The sequence below is a fragment of the Macrobrachium nipponense genome, chromosome 9 (assembly GCF_015104395.2).
Source record: "Macrobrachium nipponense isolate FS-2020 chromosome 9, ASM1510439v2, whole genome shotgun sequence".
Taxonomy (NCBI): domain Eukaryota; kingdom Metazoa; phylum Arthropoda; class Malacostraca; order Decapoda; family Palaemonidae; genus Macrobrachium; species Macrobrachium nipponense.
The window spans coordinates 7,106,841-7,118,943 of NC_061110.1; positions in this window are offsets into that span (position 1 = coordinate 7,106,841).

Here is a 12,103-nt window from a genome sequence, read left to right on the forward strand (position 1 = left end):
TGTTAGCCGAGGGCGAAATCCATTCGTCCAACGAGGAACATCACCACTTGTAAGGATAGCAGCCTATCGTGGGCGTCTATAAAATATTGATGTATGGGTCCTCGGTGTCAGTGAGCCAATATATTTCTCCTGAGGTTCGTTAGCCCTGTGCCCGATTTAATTTTGGCTGTGAGACTTACGGACCATCTCCGGGCGGGTGGTTCTGTAAACCACATTCATGTACACATCTCACCTCTGTCAGCCAGGAGTGCTGCTGTTTCCCATCATTTATAGTCATTAGCAATGTTGCTGCCGGGTTAGCTTTGCCGTATACATAATGAGGTTCATCTTTCGGTAAGGGGCGCTCCTGGGGTTTTACCCTGTATACGGGGACAGTGCCGTAATAGTGCGCCTCACGCTGTGCACTGTTGGGATTACTTAAGGTCCCTTTCAGCATGCCTTCTTCGGCCACTACATGCAACCGCTTTCATTTCATGTACTGTACCTCCTTTCATATTTTCTTTCTTCCATCTTGCTATCCACCCTCTCCTGACAATTGTTTAATAGTGCAACTGCTTTGAGTTTTTTTGTTTTTTTTCATCCTGTTACGCCTTTCAAACCTCTCCACTTTCAATTTCCCTTTCAGTGCTGAGTGACTTCGTCATGGGTCCCAGATCTTGGACTTTGACCTTAATTTCTATATCCTATACTGTTCTTGGGGTCACGCCCCCTCCTAGCGATCCTTGTATTGAGGCGCTTAGCGCAGACGATCGTAAAACAAGGTATACATTCTATATACCTTGATCGTAAAATACCCAGACTTTTCTTTCCCCCCGTCGTTCTTGGGCGGGTGGTCTAATTCATCAAAAATTCTTTGTATTAAATACATTTCCATCTATCATTTGCTAATACCAGACGAATTCTGTCACGTTCGTTATGTATATGTCTATGTGACGTGTAGTTTTGAACGCTCTTATCACATAGGCGCTCGCTGTCCGCTACAAACTTTTTTTTTCTAGAGGGTCGGGCGTTTTAGCCGTGCATTCAGGCAAGCAAACGGCCGGCGTTGTTCATGGCTTTTGCATGTATGTGAAATATATATATATATATATATATATATATATATATATATAATAGTATATATATATATATATATATATATATATATATATATATGTAAATATATGAAATTAGTTTATAATCTGTGCACTAAACTATTATAATTCTCAATGCCTTTTTTTCTCTCCAATATTTATTACTGTTAGTACCAGTATTATGATATTATCTTTTATACTAACCTCAGCTATTGTGTGAATAGTGCCGTTATTGATTTTTTTTTATCTTGCTGTCTCATGTATCTAGATTGTGTATTTTTACTGTCTGTATTTTGTATATGCCATGTACATGGCCCTGAGCTGAAATAAAGGATATTATTATTATTATTATTATTATTATTATTATTATTATTATTATTATTATTATTATTATTATTATTATTATTATTATTATACGTAAGTTTTGAATTGTCCTTCTTGACGTTTATCTAGGACATCGAGAAACGGGCAAGTCTTCCGCTGGCTGAGATCTGTGGCCAAGTTGAACAGAGACGCCCATCTCAAGCCATCTAATGATTATCTGTGTATCGTCAGCTTCCTCTTCTGTGAAGAAGGTTTCTTTGCAGTGTCCCTTAGGCCTTTAACTGCAACCCCTTTTCATTTATTTTACTTACCACCGTTCATATTCGCATTCTTCCATCTGACGTTCCTCGGGCCTCTCGGGCCAAATTTTTGGTAGTGCAACTACAAAAGGTTTCACCTCCTGCTGCAAGTTTTATAATCTAATTCCAGTTTGTAGTTGGGATTCCATTCCTACTCCAGTCTTCTTATAGAAATAGTTCCCGTCCTCTTAATTTTATATTCCAATTCCTAATCGGGGTCCCATTGGAAATCCGTCTGCTTGTAGAAATAGTTCCCGTCCCTTAAATTTCATATTTCAATTCCAATTCCTAATTGGGATCCATTCCTACTCCGTCTGCTTGTAGAAATACTTCCTGCCCTCTTAATCTATATTCCAATTCCTAATTGGGGTCCTACTGCAAACTCCGTCTACATGCCAATTAGTACTCGTTCCATAGATTTTATATTCCAATTCCAATTCCTAATGGGGATCCATTCCTACTCCGTCGTTTGCCGAAATAGTTCCCGTCCTCTTAATTTTATATCCAATTCAGTTCCTAACTAGGATCCCAAATAGATGGAATTGTCAGTGGGAGTTTGTCGGTATCAGCTGATATATATATATATATATATATATATATATATATATATATATATATATATATATATATATATCAGCTGATACCGACAAACTCCTGATATATATATATATATATCAGCTGATACGACAAACTCCACTGACAATTCCATCTATTTGGGATCCTAGTTAGAAACTGGAATTGGAATATAAAATTAAGAGGACGGGAAACTATTTCGGCAAGCGACGGAGTAGGAATGGATCCCCAATTAGGAATTGGAATTGGAATATAAAAATCTATGGAACGAGTACTAATTGGCATGTAGACGGAGTTGCAGTAGGACCCCAATTAGGAATTGGAATATAAATAAGAGGGCAGGAAGTATTTCTTTTACTTTTATACTGAGACGTTTCCTGTTTTGACAGAAGAATTTATTTACAAATATATATATATATAAATATATATATATATATATATATATATATATATATATATATATATATATATATATATACATATATATACACATATATTTGTAAATAAATTCTCTGTCAAAACAGGAAACGTCTCAAGTATAAAAGGCCCATTAAAACCCTCTGGTTTAAAGCTAAGGACTATATTTCGGTGGTCTCACTTCCCGCCCCTCTGGGGGAGGAAAGGTCGCCTCCGTAGTGAGTTGGTGTCCTGCCCTCAGCATAATATATCTGAGGGACATCTAAAGACGTGGACGGGCGGGCGCTTGTGGAAACCGTATACACGACCAGGGGACGATGTACATCGTGTCTCGCCAGGAACGTTCGTAAATATAAGCTCTCGAGACTCCGACGCGTCGCCTCGGGTCCTTTTGATCATTTAGGAGGTAGGTGAACTCCTACGATAGTCTCAGGACTTTTCGCTACCTTGTACCTTCAGGATTCGTCATATAGGATATGATTGGTAATATAAGGTTGCCTGCCCTCTGGTTTTTGAATCCTGTAGACCCTTTCTATTGTATGTTTACGTTTTCATCGCTGAATGGCCTCATCGTAAGTAGGTCCCAGCGCCTGAGAATTTTGGGGGAAGGTTCTTACAAAAGCGCCTTGTCCTCTCGGTATTCCTTCTTCGCCGGAAATGGGACTGTTTTGAGTTTCGTCGTGTTCTTTTAATTGCTTTTGCTTTTTTTTGTTTTATCGTGATTGATTGCCTATTTGTAGGCGATTATTTTTATCGTTGATTTTATTCTTATTCTTGCGATATTCAGCTTGAATGCTGGGCCGGTCCCTGAAGCAGTGGATTAGTAAAACTGTCCATATGGAACGGACTTGTGCAATGAAACTTTCCCATTTTATATATATGTATATATGTGGTGATCTAATAAAAGGAGCCCATAAGAACGCCAAAATATAGACGGGAAGTACCATATTTCAGAGACTGCTGTCTCTCTCTTCAGGTAGAAAGGGACAGCAGTCTAGAAATAGAGTACTTTCTTTCTGTATTTTGACGTTTTTATGGGCTCCTTTCACTAGATGGAATTCTTTTGTGAAAGAACATGTGCCAGTCATATATATATATATATATATATAGATATATATATATATTATGATATATATATATATATACATATATATATATATATATATATATATATATATATACATATATATATATATATATATATATATGATGTATATATATATATATTATATATATATATATATATATATATATATATATATATATATATATTTACATACACACATACACAATAGATACATACATACTGAACCTACCCTTACGCTCCCGTCCTAAGACCAAAGAGAGAGAAAAATAAAAATAAAAAAAACTGAAAAAAAAATCCTTGCTCAATTTCCCACACGAAAAATACCTAACCTTGACAAAAAAAAAAAAAAAAAAAAAAAAACAAGCAGAATCAAGCGCTCAGTCCAAACTTGACTTATCTCAGTCATATCATGAACGATCATAATGAATATGGACTGGACCCAAAACGCGTCCGCGAATTATGGCGATGCAACGCGACATAAAAAGAAAGAAAGAAAGATTCCTGACTAGATAGATAGATAGATTCTCGACGGCGGTCGCTATAAGAACATATATAGATCCGCCAACTACCTCGTCAAATCCCCAGGTTCGTCTGAAGTCTAATCACTGACCTCCTGTTATGTAAGATAAAAATTTCTCCCGCTGGATTGATCCTCCGGGGTAGGATTTATTTTGGGTGAACTTCGGGAAGGAGATGATATAGTTTGTGTACGTGTGTGTGTGTGTGTGTGTGTGTGTGTGTGTGTGTAATCGTGTGTAATTTGCCTTTGGTTCTGGTATCATAAGTCTTCATTAGGTGGGTATTATGTTTCCGTTTTAGGAAATTTTACTGTAGGTTTTTTTCTCTCTCTCGTCAATCGGTAGTTGTTTAGAAACGAATGTAAGATTGGCCAGGATTTTTGGTTTTATAGTATATATATATATAATATATATATATATATATATATAGTTATATATATATGTATGAGTATGTATGTATGTATATGTATATATATATATATATATATATATATATATATATATATACTAATAATATTATAGTGTGTATTCATATGCATATACATATCACATTTATATATAAAGACAAAATCCACCAAGGAAAAGAAACAGTGGAGTTCTGCATGGCCTTTGGCTTCTTGTTTCTGCTAAGTAAAGGACAAGAAGTCAACGGCTTTGCAGAACGCCATCGTTTCTCTTTCCTTCGTGGAATTCTGTCTTTATTTACATATATATCATCACTTATATACCCGTGCTTCAGTTGTATTATGTATATATATATATATATAGATATATATATATATATATATATATATATACATATATATATATATATATATATATCTATACATATATATATATATATATATATATATACATATATATATATATATATATATATATAGTAATTATTTATATATATATATGCACCACAATCTTCCACTCTCGCAGTTCAAGTCAAATCGCGTAGTAGCATTTTGACAAAGGAAGACTCACCTCAGGAATATTCCCCATTACTAAGAACACCGTAATTATTCAACGCTTAAAAGCTACGCCAACTTTACAACCTTATAAAAACAACCCTGTTATTAATTACGACGTCAGAAAACAACACTGTTATTACCGAGGAGTCGGGCAAGACGAAAATACCCTTTATAGAGGAGATAGCAACTAGAGGTGGGGGGGTTTTTTTGGGGGCGGGGGGAAGGAATTCGAAATTTTCTGTCGAGTATCAAAATTAAGATGACTTGATGGACTCATGACTGATATAGAAACTTTAATAGTTGGTCTAGGACCTCCGCAACTATGGCTGGTGGTATTCAGGAAGCCAGTGGTGCCTTTGAGGGATCCTAACTGTTATTATTATTATTATTATTATTATTATTATTATTATTATTATTATTATTATTATTATTATTATTATTATTAGTTATTATTATTATTATTATTATTTGGGAAACACTTTATCACGAGGAATATATAATGTTCTAAGGAGCCCACAATAATAAAAAATGTTAAGAGTTCGTGTCTACTTTAAAAAAAAACACTTTATAAAGCTTTCGAACCCTTCCCTGGGTTCATCTTCAATCCAAATGCATTTGGACTGAGGATGAGCACAGGGTAAGGATTCGAAGCTTTATAAAGTGTTTTTTTAAAGTATACACGAACTCTTATTATTTTTTATTATTTGTGAATTCTAAGAACATTATTATTATTCAGAAGACGAACCCTATTCATATGGAACAACAACACAGGGGCCATTGACTAAATATGGTATTATTTCAGAGAAGTATAAAAGATATTATTACTATTATTATTATTGTTTTCTTTTTCTTTTTTTTTTTTCTTTTTTACTCTAATCACAGTCCTCCAATTCGATGGGTGGTATTCATAGTGTGGGGTTCGGGTTGCATCCTGCCTCCTTAGAATCCATCACTTTTCTTGCTATGTGCGCCGTTTCTAGGTCACACTCTCTGCATGAGTCCTGGAGCTACTTCAGCCTCTAGTTTTTCAGATTCCTTTTCAGGGATCTCGGGATCGTGCCTAGTGTTCTTATTATTATTATTGATTTTTGTTATTTGTTTTTTATTATTATATTGATTTTTTTATTATTTTATATTAATTCAGAAGATGAACCATATCCATTGCCCACCACAGGGGCATTGGCTTAGTAATATTATTATTATTATTATTATTATTATTATTATTATTATATATTTTATTATTATTATTATTAATTTAGAAAACGAAACCTATTCATATGGAAAAAAAAAACAAACCTACCACCCGGGGGCCACTGACTTGAAATTCAAGCTTCCAAAGAATATGGTATTCTTTGGAATACCATATTCTTTAGGAAGGAGCAAGAGGAAGTAAAGGGAAATACGGACAGAAGAGACCCCGCTTATTAAGAAAATAAAAAATAATTAATAAATAGATAAACAAATAAAATTGTATTAAACGCAAGGATAATAGTATTAGGGTAGTAATGCATTGTATCTTCGCTTGAACTTTTGAAATTCCAATTGCAATTTGACTTTGTTGGAAATTTGTGAAGGAATAAAATAGGAGGATTTTGGTGTCTTTGTTATTGAATGCATGTTTTAGAATCATACAGACAAGCAAGTAAAATAAATACGCAATTAAATTAAAAGATGAATGGAATAAAATCAATTAATAAGAGTATAAAACATATATATAGGTATTAGAGGAATAAATAACAATAATTAATAAATAAATCGAAATTATGTATAGTTCGTAATAAGAATGTAAGGTAAATAAATAAACTAATCTGTCAGTAAATTTGATAAATAGATTAAATAATTATAATCAGTCAATTTAATAAGAATGTTAGGTAGATATATAAATAGGGAGTAAATTAAATGAATTAGGAAAATCCTTTAAAAGTGAAAAAGACGTTTGTTTGGTCTACATGTAGCCTCCTAGAAAACAGTAGTTTCTTGTATCTTAAACTGTTTTATGTTGACTAATACCTTTGCAGGTTTTTGTAACCTGAAACTATATTTTATATTTTAGACTACATTTCTGTAGTGGACTAAAACCCTATGGTTTCTTGGATTCCATATTACATACCTGGCTATAGTTTCTTGAATCTTAAACTGTATTAATTTGACTTAAAATTCTGTTTATTTTTTTTATGCTAGACTATACTTACGAGACTAAAAACTACAATTTCTCGCAGCTTATACTGCATTTATATTAGTGGACTAAAATATAAAAGGTTTCTTGGATTTAATACTACATACCTGGCTATAATTTCTTGTGTCTTAAACAGTATTTAGTTGACTTACTTTTTTTTTTTTAAAATTCCGTAGTTTATTTTTGTATTATAGACTATACTAGAAGACTAAAAATTATAATATCATGTAGCATAGACAGCATTTATATAGTGGACTACGACTATGGTTCTTGGATTTAATACTACATACCTGGCTATAGTTTCTTGTAGCTTAAACTGTATTTAGTTGACTTTGAATCTGTAGTTTATTATTTTTATCCTAGATTATACTTAGAAGACTAAAAAAAACTATAATATCTTGTAGCTTAGACTCCATTTATATAGTGAACTAAAATATATAGGTTTCTTGGAATTCATACTACATACCTGGCTATAGTTTTTTGTATGTTAAACTGTATTTAGTTCACTTAAAATGCCGTAGTTTATTCTTTTTATCTTAGCATACTTAGAAGACTAAAAACTATAATTTCTTGTACCTTAGACTGCATTTATTTAGTGGAGTAAAACTATGGTTTCTTGGATTTCATACTACATACCTGGCTATAGTTTCTTGTATATAAAACTGTATTTAGTTCACTTAAAATGCCGTAATTTATTTTTTTTATCCTAGGTATACTTAGAAGACTAAAAACCATATCTTATAGCTTAGACTGCATTTATATAGTGGACTAAAATGTATAAGTTTCTAGATGTTATATAATAATTAGCGGACTAAGAGCTATAATTCTCGTATCTTCGACTACATTTACATAGTGGGTTAAGACCTCAGTGGTTTCCTGCGTTTTGTACTGTATTCAGCTGGCTAAAAATTATAATAATTTTCTTGTTCTTACAACGTTTTCGAATGATAGAAATAACTATTTCTATCGAAGGTAGATAGAAAATAAAAGCTTTACTGGGTTAAGAATAAGGAAGATTTAAAAAAAAATGTTCGGTATAAAATAAATTTGAAACAAAATAAAATGTGAAAAATAAGAAAAAATATTGAAAATTAAATAAATTTGAAACATGAAATAAAATTTGAAAAATAAAATTCAGTATTAAAAATAAAATACAATTTTGAAAAATATAATAAAATTTGAAGAATAAAATACATTAAAGATTAGATACATTTTGAAAAATGAAAAATATAACAAATTTGTTTAAAATCAAACAAACCTTTATAAATGAAAGAATGAAAATAACATAACACTTCAAAAATAAGATACGATTTTACAGATAAAATAAGATATTAAAATGAAATAAACGTTGTTCAATAGATTAAAATGTGAAAAAGAAAATGAAAATTAAAAAAATATATAATTTGAAAGTAAACTAAAGTTTTAAAAACAAGATAGTTTTTTTAAATTAAAAAAATGCAAGAGTAAGTTAAAATTTGAAAAAAGATTGACAATGAAATAAAATTTGAAGATTAAGATAAGATTTGAAAAATTAAGTAAAATTTGAAAGATAAAATAGATTAAAAAAGGAAATAACATTTGAAAAATAAAATGAAATGTTAAAACTGAAATAAGATTTTGAAAAAAAGATAAAATATTTAGAATAATATAAAGTTTCATAAATGAAAATAAAGTTTAAAAAGAAAATGAAATTTGAAACGTAAAATTTGAAAATAATTACAATAAAAAAATAAGATTTTGAAATAAGATAAAATATTAGAATAGAATAAAGTTTTCATAAATGAAAAAAAGGTTTAAAAAGAAAATTAAAATTTGAAAAAAAGTAAAATTTTAAAAAGAAAAACAATTAAAAAAAAAACTTGCAATTCAAGTAGGTGGGAAGCTGTTAACCTGTGCAATAATTCTGAGAGAGAAGCAGACCGCGAAATGAAAGATACTAAAACAGCTTTTAATAACAACGTTAAACCGAGAGATGGTTTAAATAGAGGTGGTTTAAATACCTGTTTTACTCTCGTGGCGGCCGTGTAGTCGTTAGACTTAAAAGAAGCAGCCACTCACATACTAAATTGAATCCTGGAAATTACAGGTACTTAAACCATCCCCTGATTTTACGAAGCCACTCGGGAATGAGATGGTTTCAATTCGTGTGTGTTTTGGGTGGTCCTGAAATCTATATTCATTCGATTTAATATCATTATCATTATTATTATTCAGAAGATGAACCTTATTCATATGGAACAACACCCCACACAGGGGCATCGACTTGAAACTGAACCTTCCAAAAAATTATTATCATTATTTTTATTTTATTTTCTAGCACAGTCATGCTATTCGACTGGTTGGTTTTTATAGTGTTGGAGGGTTCCGGGTTGCATCCTGCCTCCTTAGGAGTCCATCACTTTCCTCACCATGTGTGCTGTTTCTAGGAGCACACTCTTCTGCGTGAATCCTGGAGCTGCTTCGGCATCTATTTTTTCCAGGTTCCTTTTCAAGGACCTTAGGATCGTGCCTCCTAGTGTTCCTATGATTATGGGTACAACGTCCACTGGCATATCCCATATCATTCTTATTTCTATTGTCAGGTCTTCATAATTATCAATCTTTTCTCTTTCTTTCTCTTTCTACTCTGGTGTCCCATGGTACTGCGACATCAATGAGTGATACTTTCTTCTTGATTTTGTCAATCAGCGTCACATCTGGTCTATTGGCACGTATCACCCGATCTGTTCTGATACCATAGTCCCAGAGGATCTTTGCCTGATCGTTTTCTATCACTTCCTCAGGTTGGTGTTATTATTATTATTATTATTATTATTCAGAAGATGAACCCTATTCATATAGAATAAACCCACAACATGACCACTCACTTGAAATTCAAGCTTCCAAAGAATATTATGGTGTTCAGCAGAAATAAGTAGAGAAGGTAGAGAGACTTGCAGAAAAAAAGAACCCACTTTTTAAAAAATCCAAAATAAATTAAATTAATAAAAAGGTAAAAATCTATTAAAATGCAACGAGAATAGCATTAAGGTAATAACACAATGCTAATAAGAAACAAAATGGAAAGAGGCCTTTTCTGACCCTCTTCTCAGACCTTCTGGAAGGAACCAGCCTGTGTGATTTCGCCTCATAAAATCTGGAAGAAGAATTTTTATAAGTGAGCGTTTGGGGGCTCAGACATTCATCTCTCACCTCCATATGATTTCGTCCGATAAAGTCCGTTCAACCGTTTCTCTCCATCTTTCATTATTCACTTAAGTGTTCTTATTTTATTTTCTGGGCTCCTGACCGCCATCCAATCTGATGGAAATGTAAAATAGTTCGTTTGAAGGATTTTTTTTTTTTTTTCGTCCGAGTTGGCGCTGTGAATTTGCAGCGTAAAGTACGTCACTTATTCATTATTTTTTGGCGGCGGGTTTATATGCCGCGAAAAATTGACAATTGCTAGGTGCCGGTTCGACGCTGTTGTTTGGATTTGATTGAATTTTCTATCTTAACATTTTTTCTATTCTTGTTTGTTGATATTTGAATGAATTTTCTTTCTAGTATGTTTTATATATTTTTTATTTTTTATTATATTTTTACTTAAGAATATTGGTATTTGATTTTTTTTATCGATTTTATTTTGCATCTACGAATATTGATATGTTTCTATGGGATTATATATATATATATATATATATATATATAATATATATATATATATATATATATATATATATACATATATATATATATATATATATATATATATATATATATATATATATATATATATGTATATATATATATATATATATATATATATATATATATATATATATATATATATATATAATATATATATATATATATATAATAGATACACTGTATTATATTCAGTCAGAAAAAAGTAATATGTATAGGAAAATAAGTCTGACTTATTTATTCTCCAGTGAAGCCGATCATTTTCATTATTATAAACTAAGAGCTGAATTGAACAGCCTTTCATGTCAAAAGATAACCTTTGAAGTGGATAATTAGACAGACTTTGAAATTAATAATTACGCAGCCTTTGGAAAGAATAATTACCTAGGCTTTAAAGCGAGTAATTGCACAGACTTTGAACTGAGTAATTACGGTCTTTGCAGTGAGCAATTACACAATTTTAGATTTTCAATTACATAGTCATTACAAAGTCTTTTAAGTGGATAATTACACAGCCTCTAAAGAGAATAATTACACAGCCTCTAAAGAGAATAATTACACAGCCTCTAAAGAGAATAATTACACAGCCTCTAAAGAGAATAATCACACAGCCTTTGAAATGAATGATTACACACCATTTGCAGTGAATAATTATACAATCTTTGAAGTAAGTAATTACACAACCTTTGAAATGAATAATTACACAACCTTTAAAGAGAATAATTACACAGACTTTGAAATGAGTAATTATGAACCATTTGAAATTAATAATTACACAGCCTTTGACGTGTTAATTACAAATACTTTGAAGTGAATAATCACTTAGACTTTGAAGTGAATAATTACACAGCTTTTTAAGTGAATAATCACATAGACTTGAAAGTGAATAATCACATAGACTTTGAAGTGAATAATTACACAGCTTTTTAAGTGAATAATCACATAGACTTTGAAGTGGGTAATTACACAGCCTTTGGAGTGAATAAT